Below are 21225 nucleotides of genomic sequence, written 5' to 3'. Positions count from 1 at the left end.
TCACCTCAGCCTCCCAAAGGCGCGGGATTACAGGCTGAGCCACCGAGCTCGGCTCATTTTGGCATCTTAAAGAAGCCTGCAGGCTAGGAACAGCCTGGCTCTCCCAGGGATGGGAGATCCTCAGAGTCAGTGAGGGCTCTAAGCAGACAACCACCCTCTGGCCTGACTCTCACCCATGCCAGTCCCTGCCCCATACCATCCCTGGCCAGGTGCAAGGCAGCTGGAGAGCACCTCACAGCACTAACATGCCAGAATCACCCAGACCAGTCTGACCTGAGCCTCACGTCACTGCCCATTTCACCCCTCCTGCAGAAACCCTGAAGAAGGACATGACTGAGGCCTCGCTGGGCCCTGCTAGGACCTGTGGGTGTTGTACACTTCTCCCTTCCAAGCCTCACTCTGGTCTCTTCTATGGCTACCCCAATGCGATCACACCACATCCAATGTGGACGGTCCTGGAGCATGTGCCTCCTGCCTGCCAGCCTTCTCAAGTTTGTTCCACCATTATAACCAACCATCTAGTGGCACTCAAGGGAGGAAAAGGGGAAGGATGTCCCACATCTTTCCCAAAGCCACTGTCTACCTATTATGTCACCAACACTGTCGTCAGAAAACACTTTACATAAAGTAAAATCATGCACTGTGCTCCTCTCTGCACGATGGCATGCCTCTGTGCTGTATTTTGGAAGAAACACTTGTTGTGCCTGTCACCTGGACTCGACCACCTCTGCCATGTGAGACTGTGTGAGTGCAGCTCCTCCATACCCCCTGCCCATCCCTCACGGTCACACTGTGTATCCACCTGCCACCTACTGCAGGCCTGTCTAAGGTCACGAGACATTCTTCAACATCTTTTCAAGATCCTGCCTTATTTGTGCATAATAACTGACACTAAGGATTGTCCTGGCCCTTAACCGGCGTAAGAACTCATCTAGAGTTATCCTGAGGAGAGGGACCCAGCCACTTCCAGCTGCACGCAGGTGAATGGGCTTTCCACCCACTCTTGGGAGGCTGAGGTCAGAAACTCTGTGTTCTCTCTGCCTGAACTGTTAACTCCACATTCTCCTCCCATTTTCCACCACAAAACTGAACTGTCATCTGCACTGATGTGGGAAAGGCTGGCTGGGAACTCAGTGGCAACAAAACAGAAGTGAAAGGAATAGCAGGAAGCAGACCCTTAAGAAATCCTGACTGCCTGCTCTAAGGGGTGAAAGGTGGCACATTTGCCACGGTGTGGTCTACACTGTCTGGTACTGGAAGTGAATCTGTGTCCCAAAGTGCAGGACACACTGTGAACAGCCCAGGTGCAGCCAAGGCTCCAAGGTCCCCTTCAGGGCCTGAATCAGACGGCATGCTTCACTCATGAAACAATGGATCTCACTCAGCATCCCTAAGCAGGCCCTGCTCGGGGTTTCTCTAGTCATGTAGAGTTTTGGGCCTCCTTTCCCTAAAAAGCTAGACTCGTTCACCAGCCTCATTCCACCCTACCCCGCAAAAGGAACAGCCCCCTGAGCAGTGTGAAAATACAATTTGCTTCCACCTTAACCTCCCAAACCAAACTGTCTTTACAGGCAACAGCAGAAGCTGTGGGGGAAGGAGGAAGCACTTGTGGTAACTGGCCTGTCCATGCAGGGCGCCTTGTGTGAGAGAGGGTGGGGGGCTTTCCAGGAGGCTCTGTTGGGGGTGAGCTCTCAGGTGGACACCAGTGTGCTGGAAGAGTGCCACCACAGCTCACAGCATTCCAACGTTCAGGCTGAGCCTGGAGTGTGTTGCTGCAGGCCTCCCTTGGTAGCCCTTATGGTGAAGGCACCATCTTGAAAAGGACCTTGCAAACCACGAAGCAAGACACTCACGCCTGTTACTGTTGTCACAGTTGCAACCTGTTATTATATTGGAATCCCTGAGGCTGCAGAGTGTGCATTCCTGGTGCTGGGCACACAGCCTCTACTACCATCTGCAGCTGACCCTTGCTCATGGAACACACTCAAACAGCAAATCACGCGGCTCTACCTGAGTGCAGTCTGTTATGCACCATCCTGGAATCCCATGTGCTTCGTTGTAAGAGAAGTGGTCTGTGTGCTGGCAGCTAGCCAGACATATGCTGAAAAGGCTACTGTCCTCCAGACACGGCCCCCAACTGCAGCCCCCAAAGGAGCAGGATCTAGGAGGCCAAGCAGAAGACAAAAGAAGGCACCACGCCACTCAGATCCTCTCACAGTGTGCACTGAGCGCTATTGATGGCACAGGAGAGTGGTCCTAGGTGCCCGCTGAGTTTTTCAGAAAGTCTTCCTGGCTGGGTACATTCTTCTGACGGCTCTGAAGCTGCCTTGGGCCTAGCATCTAGGGCTTTCTGGTCACCATGCTTCATCACTGACCACAATACAATGGTATTATCTGTCTCACTCCCAGGAGGCAGTCTCTGCCTGGGAAGGTGTCAGGCTGTTCCTGCACAAGTCCATTTAATGCAGCCTAAACCCCCATTTCCAAGTTATCAGAAGTCTACATTAAATTCAAAACCTTTAGTCAATGCTAGAAACAAAATCATAGATCATGGGAACTGCACCAGACCAAAGGCTAAGACCCAGCACCATGGAGGCAGTCTGCAGAGCAGCAGTGGAAGGGGCCACAGGGCACAGCTGGCTGGGTTGAGTTCGGCTTTGGCACTGCCCAGCCGGCATACAAGGTGCCACCGTTTCTTGTGGACTGGGCCAGCTCCACAGGCTGCAGGACACTCATGGGACACAGGCACACACCCTGACACCAAAGCCATGCGGCGATGTGGGGGTGGGGTGGGTGGGGGGTGGTATGGCTCACGGGACTTGTCAGTTACCCAACAACCAGCATCAGAACTGAAATCAAACATCACTCAGTCCAGTGGGGAACAGGCGTCTGCCTCTTAATTCAGTCACCTGGACATGGGAAATAGCCATACCTGCCACATTTCTCTCCATGTAGCAAATGGCACTGCAGCCCGAGAAGCACCATGGTGTGGCCCCTGACAAGGTCTCCTTCCTGTCTGTCATGGAGCCTTGGGGAGCTCCAGAGACAATCTGTCCTAGGGTCAGGCAGGGCATTTCACCTGCAGAACCCTCTTTTCCCCTTTGCTGTTAGAAAGTTGCTCCTCTGTGGACTTGTCTTTATTTTATTATTATTATTATTTTTTTTGAGTTGGAGTCTCACTCTGTTGCTCAGACTGGAGTGCAGTGGACACACCCGGCCACCACAGCCTCGACCTGCTGGGCTCCGGCGATCCTTCCGCCTCAGCCTTCCTAGTAGCCGGAATTACAGGCATGCGCTACCACGCCCGGCTGATTTTTTTATTTATTGTAGAGATGAGGTCTTGCTGCCCAGGCGGGTATCGAACCTGCGGGCTCAGGCAATCCACTCACCTCAGCCTCCCAAAGGCACGGGATTACAGGCTGAGCCACCGAACCTGGCTACTTGTCTTTATTTTAGGGGAGGGAGCTCGGGCATGTCAGGAGGCATCTTTGGCCTGCAGCTGGTCTGTGAGCCCTTTGAAGCCAGAGAGCTTCTACATGTTTCACCCAGCCTGGTGCATGTGTGTGCGTTCACCTCCAAAGCTGAGATCAGAGATGGAGCATGTGCTCTCTTCCCTGATCATGCCCCACGTTGATGTAAAGCATTAGTGGAACACTGGGCTTCACCTGGGGAGGCGTGGCCTCAGCTGTGCCTTGCAGCACAGGAAAGGGAGGGAGGGAGCCGCCCTACACAGAAGTGCCATGTCTGTCCCTGCTGCTGGAACAAAGAAAACATGGAGCCTGGGCGGCTTATACACAGCAGTATATTTCTCACGGGTATGGAGGCTGAGCTGCCTGATTCCAGGTGACCGCGGCTTCTGTCCAGGGCCGCCTTGCTGCATCCTACCTGGTGAAAGGGAAGGCTCACAGAGGCCTCTCTTGCGAGAGCACTTGTGAGGGATCCATCCTCCGACCAAAGCGCTCACCCAAAGGTCCCCCCTCCTGACCTGTATTACTGCACTGGGGATTGGGTTTCAACATACAAATGTTGGGGGATGTGCACATTTAGACCCTAGCAAACAGGGTCTGTCTGATGTTTGGTGCCCAGCCTTGCCACCGTGGCTTAGGGGTGAGATGAGGGCGATGAGATGCTTTGGTTAGCCCCTCCCATGGCATGGCCCAGAGGCGGAGTGGCAGAGGGAGGTTGGGCCTTGGGAGGGCTCTCCAGGGAGCCCAGGGGCATGTGGACCCTCATGGGGCCCCAGCCTGTGGCCTCGCTCCTGCCCTCCACTGCCCGCTGAGCTAGCCCTCTGCATCTGGGATCTCCGCAGGCTGGGGCCGGGGAGTATGGAACTCAAGGACTCTGCATACATTGGCTCATCTGATGCCGCTTGTCTGAACAAGGACAGGGATGCCATGCTCCTTCCAAAAGGCAGCTCCAAGTCGCATCTGGTGCGAGAGTTGCTGCCAAGACTAGCCAGGGAAACTGCAGCACAGGCTTACCCACCACACACCAACCAGTATGCACAGAGCCCTCACCTCCACTGGCCACTCCAAGTACCGCACCCTCCCCCTCTGTGCCCACACACATGATCATGGCCTCAGTGTGCTCTGCTTGGACAGGAGACATGTGTAATTAAAGGGTCTTCCCCAAGACCAAACCTGACACAGAAAAGGTTTCAGTTTAGCCGAAGCCATCTTAGCTCAATCCCACCTTTGTCAAATGACAAGCTAACAGCAGGGAACTATAGGAGCTAAGTCGTATGTGGACTAGAGCTAGACCAGGCCACGTGACACCTGTGAAGCTGTGCTGCCAGATGTGCTCCCGCCATAGGCCTGGTATCATCAAGGAACTCAGGGAACATGCAGGCGCCTAGGGCAGCCCCACTTCTGAATCAGAACTTGCATTTACCAGCATCCTGCCTGCACATGAAATTCTGAGAACGGGTGTACACAAAAACAAAATTTGTGGTGACACAGACCCTTTTCAAAATTCACAGAAGGAAGAATTAGGGTTGAAATCCACCTTCAGTAAAGGGATGGAAGGTAAGTACAGTTAATCCTTGAACAGCACGGGCGTGAGCTGCACCGGTCACTTACATGTGGACAGATCCTCTTCCACCTCTGTCACCCTGAGACAGCAGGCCAGTCCCTCCCCGCCCTTCTCCTACTCAGTGTGAAGCTGAGGATGAAGATTTCTGTGATGACCCACTTAGTGAACAGAAAACATTTCCTCTTCCCCATGCTTTTCTAAAAACATTTTCTTTTCTCTAGTTCTCTGTATTTATGATACACGCAACATGTAAGATGTGTTAATTGAATTTTTATGTGTGCTAGTCTGCTATTTGCCACCAGCAAGGCCCTAGCCAACAGGAGGCTTCGTCTTCAGGGAGTCAAACATTATACGTGGATTTTCAACTGCACAAGGGTGGGCACCCCAACCCTTTGTTGTTCAAGGGTTGGCTGTAATGTGTAATGAGACACTAAGCCCATCACACCTCAAGCTAACACAACTCTACTTCTACACTCCCTGAAACTTCTTGGAGCCTGTCATGGACAATGAGGGATCTACGCTCACCAAAACTCAGGCAGGCAGAAAGAACACTGCCAGTTCACCAGTTGTGTCTTGCACAATGCTCTAACAGGCGTTCAGTGTGCTGGGCAACAGTTGCCCTCCTGATAGAAGTTAATAAGTCCACTAACCAGTTTAATTACCCTTTTAATTACCTAAACAGCAAAAGTGCCCAAAAGTCCCTGAGAAGGGGCGTGGCCTGGGTCACCCAACCCTGTGGGCGCTTGGCCTCAGAGGCCCAAGAGGAGGGAAGTGACCTCACCAGCTCACAGCATCCTCACACCCAGGTAAGATCAGAGAAGTCAATGGCCATTTCCCTGGTGGGAAGAAATGAGGCAGAGAGACCTTTGCCCTTCCCAAGAGTTTCCTGCCAAGCTCCAATTCAGAAACAATAACAGGCTCTGGAACAAGGGGTCAAACCCAAGGCTGCTTTTTGCCTGCTGTTCTGAGCTGTGTCCAGCAGGAAAGGAGCGTACCACTCTGCACAGCCAGGCCAGACACCCCCAGCTCCTCCTCTCCTCCTCTCCACCTCTTCACAACAAGAGTTGTGAACAAGAGTTGGGGTCACAACCCTCCACTAGGGCCTGGCTATCTTGAGGGGGGAGCTGGGGATGGGAAGACAGAACAAGGAGCAGCTGGAATCAGGGCCCTACTTGGTACTGGAGTGGGCACAACTCAGTGTGGAGAGGAGGCTTGGCCAGTCTGCACTACACAGGCTGTGTTCTAAGTGATATGTTTTGCTGACACAGGGTCTTGCTCTGTTGCCCAGGCTGGAGTGCAGTGGCATGATCATAGCTTACTACAGCCTCCAACTCCTGGGCTCAAGCGCTCCTCCCACTACAGCCTCTCGAGTAGCTGGGACTACACTATGCCTGGATAATTTTAAAAATTGTTTTAGACACAGAGTCTCACTATGTTCCCCTCACAGAGCTCACTGTAGCCTCAACCTGGGTACAAGCAATCCTCCCACCTCGCCTCCCGAGTAGCTGGGACTACAGGTATGTTGCCACCCTTCCTGACCCCAAATGGCATGTACCTATTTGAAGGATTCTTTTTTTGAGTTGGAGTCTCACTCTGTCACCCAGGCACGAATGCAGTGGCACACTCACAGCCACTGCAGCTTCAATCTGCTGGGTTCAGGTGATCCTTCTGCCTCAGTCTTCCAAGTAGCTAGAACTACAGGCGTGCACCACCACACCCAGCTATTTTTTTTGTAATTGTAAAGATAAGGGCTCACCATGTTGCCCAGCTAGTCTGGAACCCATGGACTCAGGCAATCCTCTCGCCTCCACCTCCCAAATTGGTGGGGTTACAGGTGTGAGCCACCACGCCCGGCTTATTTGAAGGGTTCTTTACAGCAGCTCCTGACTTTCACAGATCAGCCACACCAGACGTGCATCACTGTGTTTTGTGGAAAAGATGAACGCACACACTTGTGGCTAGGGTTGGAATGTCACCTCCAGTATAGGCTTCTCTATCGCAAAACAAGAGATGCATCTGATGAGTCACTGTATGCAAAGGCCTTGGGTTCCATACTCCACAGCCCCAGCCTGCGGAGATCCCAGATGCAGAGGGCTAGCTCAGCGGGCAGTGGAGGGCAGGAGCGAGGCCACAGGCTGGGGCCCCATGAGGGTCCACATGCCCCTGGGCTCCCTGGAGAGCCCTCCCAAGGCCCAACCTCCCTCTGCCACTCCGCCTCTGGGCCATGCCATGGGAAGGGCTAACCAAAGCATCTCACTGCCCTCATCTCACCCCTAAGCCACGGTGGCAAGGCTGGGCACCAAACATCAAAAGACAGACCCTGTTTGCTAGGGTCTAAATGTGCACATCCCCCAACATTTGTATGTTGAAACCCAATCCCCAGTGCAGTAATACAGGTCAGGAGGTGGGGCCTTTGGGTGAGCGCTTTGGTCGGAGGATGGATCCCTCACAAGTGCTCTCGCAAGAGAGGCCTCTGTGAGCCTTCCCTTTCACCAGGTAGGATGCAGCAAGGCGGCCCTGGACAGAAGCCGCGGTCACCTGGAATCAGGCAGCTCAGCCTCCATACCCGTGAGAAATATACTGCTGTGTATAAGCCGCCCAGGCTCCATGTTTTCTTTGTTCCAGCAGCAGGGACAGACATGGCACTTCTGTGTAGGGCGGCTCCCTCCCTCCCTTTCCTGTGCTGCAAGGCACAGCTGAGGCCACGCCTCCCCAGGTGAAGCCCAGTGTTCCACTAATGCTTTACATCAACGCGGGACATGAGCAGGGAAGAGAGCACATGCTCCATCTCTGATCTCAGCTTTGGAGGTGAACGCACATACACGCACCAGGCTGGGTGAAACATGTAGAAGCTCTCTGGCTTCAAAGGGCTCACAGACCAGCTGCAGGCCAAAGATGCCTCCTGACATGCCCGAGCTCCATCCCCTAAAATAAAGACAAGTAAGTCCACAGAGGAGCAACTTTCTAACAGCAAAGGGGAAAAGACGATTCTACCAACCAAAGGTCTATGACAAACGCTTCAAAGACAAAAAAGTGCTTGGAGACAAGTTGAACCTCAGTGGAAGAAAACACAACCTGTGAAAGTTTCCCTGGGGCTATGGGCCCTGAGTGCAGGGATGGAAGAACTTGGTCTAACCCTGCTGGGAACACTATGAGCTGTCTGCTCTGTGCCTTCCACAGACACCACTAGCAAGGAAGCCCATCAGCCACCCAGGACACTGTCTGACTGAGGTCGGAACAAGAAGACACACAACACCAGCAGGGGATTGAGATCATGGGGAGAAGCCAAAAACCTCAACATAACCTACCCAGGAGAGATCTAAGATACAGGACCCTCCAAAAAACCCAAGTTGCTACAGAAAAGAAGCAGAGTTAAAAACAAATCTTGGTTTTAGCAGAGTCTAAAAAAATTCAATAAATAATAAAAGATTCAGAAGCTAAGACGTCTAGAAAATCAATCTCCAGAAAGTCACTGTCATACAGAGGCAAAGACATTATCAAAAAAATAACACAAGAAAACATCATAGGAAATGACTCTCTAACAGAGAGAGCCATACAGCATGAGTGAGTGAGGCCAAAACCTAGCCTAGCCTTAGCCAGTCACCCAGGAGAGGCAAGTCTAGCAGCTTCTGGAGGGTGGAGCAGCCAGGTCTCATCAACACCAGGAATGTTAAGTGGCTAAGAAAATTGTTTCCAGGTGGAAACACTCAGTTTATCCACACTGTCAGTCAGTGTAAGAAAAAAAAACATTTTCAAGCAAGCAGAAAACTCATCTGAACCCCCCAGTGCCTGCCCGAACGACATCATGCGAGGGCATGCTAGGGCAGGGTCAGCAAACCTCAGCCCAGACCAAATCCTGTAGCTTCCTGTTTGTGTAAAGCCAAGAGCTAAGAATAGGTCTTATAATGTACATGCTTGGAGGTAGGGGGGAAGGAAGATAAAGAAGGGCTAATATCTTGTAACAGTTTAAAAATTACATGAAATTAAATTTCAGTGTCAATAAAGCTTTACTGAAATGTGGCCCTCCTTGTGGTGGCCTATTGGTGGCTGTCCTCAGTCTACAGGGCCATAAAGTCCTTAGTTTCCTATCTGGCCCTCTAGAGCAAGGGTCCCCGAGCCACTAACCAGAACCAGGAACCAGGCCACACAGCAGGAGGGGAGTGGCCACATGAGCAAAGCTTCACCTGTATTGACAGCTGCTTTCCATTACTGCCTGAGCTCCACCTTCTGTCAGATCAGTGGTGGCATTAGATGGCCATGGGAAGTAAACCCCATTGTGAACTGTGGGTGCAAGGAATCTCCTTATAAGAGGCCTCAAGGACAGACTAGCACTGGCAGTGAGGTTTGACTGCACACCCCCACTGCCTCCCATCCTTGTGGAAAAACTGTCTTCCATGAAACTGGTCCCTGAGGCAAGAAGGCCAGGCACCATTGTTCTAGAGTGTGCCACCACAGCTAGGGCATCCCAGTGCTGCCACGTGGACTCTCCGGAATGTGCCACCCTTCTGCCAGGGCAGGGCATCACAGTGCCGGCACATGGACCCTTCGGGAGCTTGCAAAGTCACCCCCAGTATCGTGGTTATGCTAAAGCACGACATGCCCGTTTCCCAGTGTGTGCATGGCACCATGAGCAACAGTGCTCAGGAGATGGTCCTCGTGGTCACTATGCTTGTCACTGTTACATAATTGTAGTAAAGCCTGTCCTTCAATAAAGCAGAAAACATTCCAAACTCTGTGAAACCACAAGCCTGGAGTCGTGTCCTTCTGGCATCCTGCGATGGCACAAGCATGCACATGAAGCATTTCCACTGTCTGTGGTGGGCAAGGCCCTGCACATTGTGCGCTGCTAGCTAGCTGGCTGCTCTTCTGAGGAACACAAGTTCTACCTGAAAGACTGTCTTTCAGACAAACTCTCATTACTAAGAACTGGGTATCTGGCAATTATTTTCTCAAGAATGAACAAAATGAGCCAGCCACTTTAAGGGAACTGAAAGTAATTACTGCCAATAATAAAATTGGAATTTCCAATGCAAACCTGAAAGCTTACATCTACCTCTGTTAGCCTTGACAGCTGCCCAGAGCTAAAGAAGACACTTTAATGAGGTCAGAGGGGTATCAAAAAGGTTATTTTTAAACAATGTGTAGTGAAACCCCTCAAGATATAGAAGGTCTACCTAACTCAGTGAACTGATATTTTCCCAATGACCAATGTGGATGCTGAAAGTTACTATAAGGGGAAAGACCAGTTAACATACAAGACAGACAGTGACACTGAACACAGCAATGCAAACAGTGAACCAGTGAGGATGCAGACCCCACACTGCAATGCCATCACAGGAGTCTGCAGTCACTGAGAAGCCTGCTGAATGTGCCTTCCTGTCCTGCTGCAGACCTATGTGAGGCCAGATTTGTTTCATATGCTTCAAACAAAACAGCTGAATGCAACAGCAGGCACCAGTGGCCATCTGTCTCATCATGAGCCAGATAGTAGAGACATGTGCAGATATATAAAGCCATATCATTTAACCAGGCGCAGTGGCTCACACCTGTCATTCCAGTACTTTGGGAGGCGAAGGCATGAAAACTACCTGAGCCCAGGGGTTCGAGAACAGCCTGGGCAACTCGCCAAGACCTCATCTCTACAAAAAAATTTAAAAATTAGCCAAGTGTGGTTGTGAGCACCAGTAGTCTCAGTTATTCAGAGGCTGAGGCAGAAGAATCACCTGAGCCCAGCAGGTCGAGGCTGCGATGGCCATGAATGTGCCACTGCACTCCAGCCTGTGCAATTGAGTGAGACTCTGACTCAAAACAATAAAGTAAAATAAAATAAAACCAGGCCACTCTTTTCACTAAATTTTTACTATTGATTTCTTTTGTAAAAGTTATTAGCAACTGGCAGATTTTTCTCTTTCCTAATACTCAGAGTGAGTGAAAATAAAAAAAATCTGAAGCTGGCTCCTGCAAACTTCTGTCGCTAGGCACAAGTGAAACGGTCTTTTTAAAATCCTCACCTTTTTCACAATACAGTTGAAAGTTGCAGACATGTCCAGTATTTGCCTCAGACACCACTCAGACTAGCATTTTGTACTAGATATTTTTATTCGGAATATAAACCCGAAAAGACTGTCTTCCACGATGAGGTAAATTCATCTCAGAGGCCACCAGGAACAGAATTTGGAAAGATGAAAATTCATGGCAGCAGCCATGAATGAGTTAATATGTAATACTTTATTATTTTATTTTATTTTATTTTGAGTTGGTGTCTCACTCTGTCACCCAGGCTGGAGGGCAGTGGCACGCTCCTGGCCACTGCAGCCTTGACCTACTGCGCTCCAGCAATCCTTCTGGCTCAGCTTTCCAAGTAGCTGGAACTACAGGTGTGCGCTACCACACCTGGGTAACTTTTTTTTTTTAATTGTAGAGACAAGGTCTCACCAAGTTGCCCGGGCGGGTCTTGAACCCGCCGACTCAGGCAATCCACTCGCCTCAGCCTCCCAAAGCACTGGGAATACTTTATTATTTTAAAATGAATGAAATAGCTTACAATGTTCTCCACACAAGCCAAGTTCTGTGGGTCTTCACTGCCTTGAATGTGTGCAGGGTATCCAGCCCAAGAATTCTGCACAGGACAGGAAGGAGGGAGGCTGGAGTATTTGTGGTCAGGAAGCACCGGGCACAGGGGAGAACATGCCCCATCCACATCAGCATCAGAATAAAAAGGGAAGTAAGCCTTCATTTGTTTTTTGAGTCTGGGTCTCACTCTGTCACCCAGGCTGGAGTGCAGTGGCACAGTCATGGCTCACCACGGCCTCAAACTCCTGGGCTCAAGCAATCTTCCTGCCTCAGCCTGCCGGGTAGCTGGGACTACAGGGGTGCACTATGACACTATGCTATTTTATTTTTTGTAGAGACAAGGGCTCACTATGCTGTCCAGGCTGGTCTTGAACTCCTGGGAGCAAGTGATCCTCCCACCTCGGCCTCCCAAATTGCTGGGATTATAGATGTAAGCCACCACACCTGGCTGGAAGTCATCTTAAGATTAAAAACAAAAAACAAAAAAACTAATGCAATTAGACTTAAAATTAAAAGGAAAACCTCAAATTACATAAACGAACATAAGTTAAAAAAAATTTAAGTCCAAGTTAAAAAGCTGAAGCAACAATGATTGAAACAGCAGTACCCTGGCAGCGCTGACAACAGAACTAGACAGGGGGCAGGAGGTAAGGGACAGTCCCTGCCTACAAGTGAGCGCCAATTCAGGATCAGGAAGGTGCCATAGGCAGGAGTGAAAGTCAGTATGTCCACCAGTGTGAGGGGACAATGGGTATCTATATAGAAACACGTATCCCAACTCCTACCTCATACTATACACAGTCAACTCCAGTCAAATGACAGCAATGTGAAAAGCACAGACATGAGAGACAATATCAAAGAATGACTTCACAACCTCAAGGTAAAGAAACATCTTTTAAATGGGCGTGGTGGTACCTGTAGTCCCAGCTACAAAGGAGGCTGATGTGGAAAAATTGCCTGAATCCAGAAGATGGGAGCTGTGGTGAGCCATGATGGTGCCACTGCATTACAGGCTAGGGATAGGATGACACCCTGACTCAATCAATCAATCAATCAAGTGAATAAGTTAGTTAGTTTTCTGTCATCCCAGAGCTTTGGGAAGCTGAGGTGGAAGGATCGCTAACTAAGCCCAGGAGTCAAGCCTGCACAGAGTTATGATCCTGCTCCTGCACTCCAATCTGGGCAACAGACTCTGTTTCCAAAAAATAATTAAGTAAGTTTTATTCAGAACAGATCACCTTCCTACAGAGGAGGTCTACACACATGATTGACAAAAAGCTCTTATCCAGAACACACAGAGCTCCTACAAACCAATAAGAAAAACGGACATGCGACTCTCACAGGCATTTCACAAAAGAGGAGATTCACAAGTTCAGGAAATAGACAGAGAGTTCTCAACATCACTAGTAATCAAGGAAATGTAAACTAAAATCAAGGAAATGTAAACTAAAACGGTGAGGAGATGGAGCAAAGGAGACGTACATATTGTTCAGTGTAAACCCACACGGCACACTGTAAACCCACACGGCACACCTGGCACCATCCACCCTGACTGCACACAGGTACAGCCTACAACCCAGCAAATTTTTTCTGGCCACATGCCCAAAGGACATGCAGGCACAGTGTACAGGAGACACACACAAACGCTCCCAGTGACAGTGCCTGTGGCTGCCCCAGTATGCTCACTGGAATGGCTCCAGCAACGAGATCAGGCACATCCTAACACGGATGCAGCTCCGTGCTACATCCTGCTGTGTGTGCAAACACTCTGAAAACAGCAAGCTACTAGGTGACAAGACATGTCACAGAGAACTGGAGGGTGGTGGCTTGGGGCGGGGAACTGGGACTGGAGGTGACAAGCGGTTTCTAAGTGAAGGTTACAGAGGTGTCTGTTTTGTGATAAGTGAGTTGTACATTTCCACTTGTGGGTGTTGGGTTACTTTTCACAGTGAAGTACAGTTTAGAAGGGTGGGGGGAAGGGAGAGGGTAAAGGCCACATCATACCCTGGTAGGACCTTGGAAAGTAGAAGGTGCTGCTGATCTCACCATGGGACCTGTCTTCTTAGGTAGTCCTCCCCGCCTCCCTGGCTATGCTGAGAACTGTACCCACACAGACCCAGCAAGCGAGCAACTCGTGGTTTCCTGGCAGGGAAACTAACCCCCATACCCTGGGTATAGTGCACATGGTGGTGGCAACAACAGAGGCTCTGAGATCCAGATACAGTCAGGGCACACACACAGCTCTGGGACAGTAGGCAAGGAGAGGGTCTGGGAAAGAAGGAGACCAAACACTGGTCTGACACAAAAGGAACGACAACAGACTCAATGTGAGAAGGAAGATGAGCCATGCACCCTGCGTGTTAATGGCACAACAGCATCACTGGAAAAGACCAGTCACAAGGCTCGATGGCAGATGCAGGCGGGTGAGCAGAGCTATGCCAAGGATATGGGTACAGTGACCAGCAGGGACAAAAGCACAAGGAGAAGTTGGGAAGAGGCCGTGTGTACTCACTCCTTGTTGCTGGGCACGCAGGGGAGGATAGCCCCAGAAGGGCTGCAGTATCCCCAGCACTGTGTGCGCACCCCCTGCCACCAGTAGGTCTACAGCTCACTCTCCCCAAAGTACGCAACCAAGACATGAAGAGGTGCTTGGCCCAGAGCAACCCACTGCAGTGTTGGCTAGGACAGGTGCTGAACAAAAGCCCATCCATCAGAGCTGAAAAGGCACCCTGCACTTCTACACCACAGGCTCCGGGCACATGACTGCAGGGTGATCTCCACAACATCCAGGGGAAGAAGACAGCAGAGGGAAGTGGGACACCATGCTAGTGTCAACACAGAACAGGCTGTATTGCTGGCTCTGCCCTTGGCAGTCTGTCATGCAAGCCCACCAGCTGAGCACGCTAAAGAAGCGACCACACAATTCCACCAATGGTGCACAAAAGCATCTGACAGGCTTCACAACCCGGGAGGCAAATGCTCGGCAAAACAGGAGTGCAGGAAACACCTTCCGCATGGTGACAGGCATCTACAAAGACCCTCCAACTAACACAATTGGCGGAGAGACACTGAAAGCTTTCTTCCAAGCAGACAGGGATGGCCCTGTCACCTCTGCACAGGATGGAGAAAAAGGCAGATTGGAAAGAAAGAAACAAACACAACTGTCTCCCTCTGAGTTCAGCAAGGCTATAGAATACAAGATCAATGCACAAAAATACCATCATTTTTATATACTAGCAATAAACACATGAAAATAGTAATAGAAAATATCATTTATAGCTGCTCCAAATAAAAATAAAATACATAAGTTCAAATACAACTAAAAAAAAAAAAACCCTATACACAATTTAGAAAAAAACAGAAGAAAATCTTTAGGACCTAGAACTAGCCAAGAATTGTTAAACAGGATACCAAGAGTACAATTCATAGAAGAAGTTGGTAAGTTGCACCAAAAGAATTAAAAACGTTTGCTTTATGAAGGACCTAGTTAAATGTTGGAAAGGCAAGATACAGAAAGGGAAAATATGTGCAAATCAGGCCAGGTGCGATGGCTCATGCCTGTAATCCCAGCACTTTGGGAGGTAGAGGTGAGAGGACTGCTTAAGCCCAAGAATTTGAGACCAGCCAGAGCAACATCATAACACCTCGTCTCTACAAAAAATAAAATATGTGCAAATCATAAATCAGACAAATGCTGCAATTAGAAAACAGGAGATAGACATTTCAGAAGAGAGGTGAATGGTAAACAAGCCAGAAAAGATACATGTGGATGCCACAGTGAGACACCACTACACCCCCACTAGAGCAGTGGAAACACAGGAGAGCATGCAGAGAAATGGGAGCCTCACACACTGCTGTGGGAACAGGACAGGAAGACAGGGACAGTCTCTTTACCCTTGACGCTGTAAGAAATAGAATGATTTGTTTTTAAAATGAACCCTAAGCCATGTTTAAATGGCTTTGCTGAGTTATTTCCTCCTTTTTTTGTTTTGTTTTGGTTTTTTTTTGAGTTGGAGTCTCACTCTGTCGCCCAGACTGGAGTGCAGTGGCCGCTCCCAGCCACCGCAGCCTTGACCTGCTGGACTTCGGCGATCCTTCCGCCTCAGCTTTCCAAGTAGCTGGCACTAGGTGCATGCTACCACGCCCGGCTAATTTTTGATTTATTGTAGAGATGAGGCCTCGCCAAGTTGCCCAGGTGGGTTTTGAACCCACGGGCTCAGGCAATCCACTCACCTCAGCCTCCTAAAGTGTGGAATTACAGGCTGAGCCACAGAGCCCGGCTTAATACCTGCTTCTTTGTGCTTCCTTTTTGCCGGCTTTTTACTTTGGTGGACTACATGTTTAAACTTTTGGCAGAATCCAATCAAACAGTAATCCAGTGAGCCAAGCAAATAGCACATGTAAATGAGATAACTCTGTAAAACCAATAAACATGTAACATGTAGGCGTCCTACAGCAAAGCAAACCTGCAAGTAAGTATTCCTCCAACGAGAAACCGGAGAGGGACGTATATTTTAGGAATAAAAGTGCTGATTCTTCCTGCTTTGGTGTGTCTGCCCACCAGACACCTGATCTCGCAAGACTCAATAAAGTCTTGTTTCTGCTGCACTCTATGTCTCTGTGTCCATCCTTTGATTTTGGACAGGTGAGTTCGTTTCTCATAATTTGAAGCCTCGTCCAAGATACTCTGCGTCTGTAGGAGGGGGACCCCAGCAGAGGGGGAGATACATCCCACCTGATTTTGGGTGGCCTACTCGGCTAGGGCATCTCAGCTGCTTGTGGGACTGCAAATAAGCCCGAGACTATTGTTCTGGAGACAGCAGAAGCGACACAGGGGAAAAAAGAAAAAGAAAAAAGAAACAAAGCAGGCACTGTGGCAACCAGGCAACCTCATGCATGAGCCAAGGTTGAACTCTAAGTACTGCCTTAGTGGTTTTAGCATTCTCGGAGGTTAAGTGTGTGTGTGACTGAGATGTATCTCAAAATATGAAGCAATTATGGAGTCCTGATCTGCGTTTTTGTTGTCCCACGAGGGAAATGGTCAGAGACAGATGAAGCGGATCCTGAAGTTTGCAAGAAACCTGCAATAAGGCGGGGTTGAGCACCTCGGGAAACACCCAGTAAGGGAAGTTGAGCACCCTTTTGGAAACTATGAAATCACACAGCTCATCTGGTAACCGAGAATGGGTAATAATAAACAGTCTGGGCCTCGGAAGGGAGGTCAGGAAAGCTCCCTTAAAATTCCCCAAGATAGTCCATTGGGGCAAATGTTGGAAAACTGGAAAGATGATTCCAGGACTAAGAAAAAGGGTGAAATAAAAATTCTCCCTCTAGCATTACTCTGGATAGTCCACTGGGGAAATACTGAGGTCTTGGGGAGAAAGCCCTTGTACCAAGAACAAGGGGAATGATCAGGAGGGCTGCAATGTCCATATGGAAACAGAAACATCCTCCAGGACTGGACATTCAGCCAGCTGAGCAAAAGTACCCAAATGTAGATCCTGGGTGGGACTATAATGATCAAGAGAATACGACAAAAGTGCAGGATCTGAGGGGGTTGATAATTAAGGGAATCAGAGAATCAGCCCTTAGGTCTCAGGATGACTTTTGAGGTTCAACAAGAGAAGGAAAAAAACTCCAATAGCCCATCAAAGACCTGGTAAGAATGAACCTGATAACACCCCAGGTGAATATTAGGGCAGTGGAACCCAAATAAATTTCTTAACTAACAGGTGCCAGCCATTTGATCCTGGCCATCCATGTTGGAATTATCAATTTCAGAGTACAAATAGTCTGCAACTACAGGGTTAAATAGAGGCTTCTAATCTTGATTTCTCTCTTTTCTGCCTGCTTTGAATCTGATACTGGTGTTGAGATAAGCTCACTATTTTAAGGTTAAAAAATGTGGGTTTTTTTTTCATTTTTCTTATATAGTTCATCAGTTTTAACTAAAATGTAAACATTGAAAACTCATTTAAAACTCAGGAAAAAAAGGTTAAAAATGTTTTTAAAAATTAAACTACCATAGAGACTGCTTTATCCCAATTTTGGTCCACACCCTTGATTGGACTGACTATTGGGGCAAACAAAAGTTAGCTACGCAAACAGGTTCCAATTTTGTCAGAAATATAGTTTCAGTTTGGGTGTCTTTTGTAAAATGGTAAGTTTGTTGCTATTTCATGGTTGAAGTTTGAAGCTAAAGGTTGTTAAATCTTTGTGTGTGTATATGCATGTTTGAATGTATTTGCAAGCATGTGCATGTTGTGCGTTTTGTCCAGTATGCTAAGTGGCTTCTAAGTAAATGGCTTCTAAGTAAATGAATACACAAAAAATAAACAAATCTAAATGCTTTTCAAGTTCATGTGATTTTAATAATCTTTGGTAAATAAAAACGGGTTTAAAATTATTAATAAAATGAAAAGTGTCTTTGGAATTGTCAGCATACATTTTTGTTTGGGTCTGCTAAGTAAGCTTTGCATTTGCCTCTGCTAGATATTTTAAGAATCAAGATTTGACAATGAAAATTATAAAACTATAAACCTAGCCAAAACCAGAATGATCTTCATTTGTATAAATGTTTATGTTACAACTAATTTAAAATTGCTGGTTCCAAACAAAAAATCAAAAACCCAGATAAACCCTTTGAATTACCAATAAAATGTTCATGTATTTAACTTTAATGTTCTTACTTAGTTAACACCTGATGTTTGCAGGCTTTTAAAATGAGTAGCCAGGAGATAACTTGAAATAATAACTGGCCTTGTCCAAGAGCTCAGTTTTCATAAATAATTGAGCAAACTGCTATAAATAAATAAATTAGGTACATAGGAATAAAATAATGTTTATGGATAAGTTCTTCATGTAATTTAAAAACCTTAAAATTGCTCATTACATGCCTGCTTTACTTTCAATTAAGAAAAAGTTTTAATATGGAAAAAATGTTTCTAATATTATATAAAGAGTCTCATCTATAAAATACTAATATCTAGCAGACAGTTCAGAATTTCTTGTTTCCTAGGTTTTCACTAAAATTTTAGGTTATTTTATGTAATGTGGAGATTATTTAAATGTTTATTTTTTAAAAATGAAAAAAATTGGTAAGTAGGAGAGAGATATAAAGAGAGTTACTGGATATAAAGGTGTATTTTTGCTAAGAAAAGTTATAAAGGAAAAAGAAAAATTTTGTATATGAAAGAATTTTGTATGATAAAATTTTGTCCTAAAGTAAGAGGGAAATACAGGGCAAAACAGCGAGTCCAAGTTTATCATCAATGGTAGGAAGTCAGGATAAGGTTCCCAAAGGGGAATTCATGAAGAAATCTTGGTAAATGATTAAGTTGGTTATAACTTTTTCTCCAGTCCTAACTGCTGTTATGGCTTGAAAGATTTTTAATAACTTAGAAAACTAACCTTTAAAAGGGCTGAAGTTTTTTTTTTTACATCATCATTTTATATAGAAAAAGACCTTGTATGGAACATTGTTGTCATAAAATAAAATGGCTGTTGTTTTTTTTTAAAGCATAGGACAAAAATAAAAGGTTCAAGCATGTTTTAAAAAGTGGTATATGTCAAAAATGATATTTTATTTTTTATTTTTATTTATATATTTTTTGAGTTGGAGTCTCACTCTATCGCCCAGACTGGGGTGCAGTGGCACACTCCCAGCCACCGACCTGCTGGGCTCCAGCGATCCTTCCGCCTCATTCTCAATGTAGCTGAAACTACAGGCGTGAGCTACCATGCCCGGCTAAAAAATGGTATTTTAAAGGTTTGTGGAAAAAAGTAACTTACAATGACCTGTAATCCTGTACTTTCAAAAATTTTAATACTTTAACTCTTCAAGTTCTTAATTCAGTCTCTCTAGGGTGGGGTCAAAACAAAACAAAACAAGCTTCAGAAGCCACATCCACTCTATTCTCCCTCCAGAACTGCCTACAAACCAGCCTGGAGTCCTGGTATTAATTCCTGGAAGGAGGATTGACTTCAGTTCAGCTGGGAAGGCCCCTATCAAGTACTCCTGACCAGTGAGATCACCATACTAACAACAGAAAAAGGTTGCATTCATTATACACGTGTTATTATGGGACCAACAAAGGACTTAATAAGGGGAAGGGAAGAAAAACAATAGAAGGTGCACAAAGTGCCCGGAAAACATAGCTGTAAAGTTTAATGCTTGTCAAGTGTTACATTGTGGAGATCTAAAAGGTCAAAGGCAGCTCTCACAGATAGATCAGTATCTTTGTCCTAAATATCACAGATCATCAGGAACCTCCCTGCCGCAGTTGAGAGGGATGTTATGTTGAACCACGAAGCACCAGGGGTGGACTGCTGCTACTCCATTTAGAGATCCTAGGGGATGGAATTATTTACAACCCAATATAAAGGGCCACAAATACTATAAATTAAAACAGGTTATGGAGACATCAATGCCTGGGTAGAATGGGTCAGATTTTAGGTACTAGCTTTGAACAAAAGCAACTGTTATGCATGTGCTGTGGGACAGCCACCAGCGCAGGTGGTCCCATTCCCTCTCAGTTGGGACACAAACACCACTGGGATGAGTTGTATGCTTGCGTTATACCAAGGTAAGGATGTTTGGGGAAGCGAGACCCGTAAGAGTATGTCTCTGCTCTCTCCTGTATTGCAGAGGTCAGACCCAAGGGCAAGCCCCTCTTTTTCCATAGGGATGAATCACTCCTGTGTCTCTCTAGACAAGGAGAAGGTTTCACAACTCCTATGGGACAATTGCTGACTTTGTACCCATGTCCTAAATGTCTCTGGTGAATCTTGCAGCAACTTCTCATGCTTATACATCACTCAAGCGAACATATGGTGGTATTGTGGAGGGGAAAGCCTGTGTGACTTGTTGCCATCCAACTGGACCAGGATTTGTGCATTGGTCCAATTGGCTATTACACTTGCCCTGGTATTCCGTCCCACGTCCAAAAGCACTCAAACTCCTCACTGATTTCGGAGAGCACAAGGGTCCTTTGGTTCAAATGTGTACATTGACTCCATAGGGGTCCACAGGGGAGTCCCTAATGAATTCAAGGCTAAAAACCAGAGAGTCGCAGGGTTTGAGTCCGCACTCTTTTGGTAGTCTACTATTAAAAAGAATATACAATTACATCTACTATAATCAACAGAGATTTATTAATCATATCAAGGATGCAATTAAAGGAGTAGCTGAGCAATTAAACGCTACCAGTAGAATGGCATGGGAAAATTGTATGGCACTAGATATGATGTTAGCCGAGAGCGGGGAGTACATGTCATGTTAAGGGGACAATGCGGTACATTTATCCCAAACAATACAGCTCCTGATGGAACCATCACCAGAGTTTACAAGGACTAAGTGCTCTAGCCAATGAGCTAGTTAAAAACTCTGGTTTTAGTGATCCTTTTTCGGATTGGTTAGATAATTGGTTTGGAAAATGGAGAGGAACAATATCTATCTTAACTTCCCTTACAACAGTAACAGAGATACTAATTGCCTTGGGTTGCTGTATCTATATATTTCCCTGTGTCAGAGGTCTGGTTCAGACACACAGAGGCGGTTATAACAAAGAAAATGCCCATGAATTATACCTATATTATGAAAAATAAATTCAATTTTGAGGA

At 47.2% G+C, this 21225-nt stretch overlaps 1 protein-coding gene across 3 annotated transcripts in view; it reads right to left on the bottom strand.

Moving 5' to 3' along the window:
* Positions 1-21225, bottom strand: part of ANKRD11 (ankyrin repeat domain 11) — a 150337-nt gene that overhangs the window by 40714 nt on the left and 88398 nt on the right. The gene's annotated exons all lie outside the window — the stretch shown is intronic.

This window comes from Carlito syrichta, unplaced genomic scaffold (genome assembly GCF_000164805.1).
Source record: "Carlito syrichta isolate Samal-C Ts95f unplaced genomic scaffold, Tarsius_syrichta-2.0.1 Scaffold305835, whole genome shotgun sequence".
Classification (NCBI taxonomy): Eukaryota; Metazoa; Chordata; class Mammalia; order Primates; family Tarsiidae; genus Carlito; species Carlito syrichta.
The sequence above is the reverse complement of the archived record's forward strand: the minus strand, read 5'-3'. Positions and strand labels throughout refer to the sequence as shown.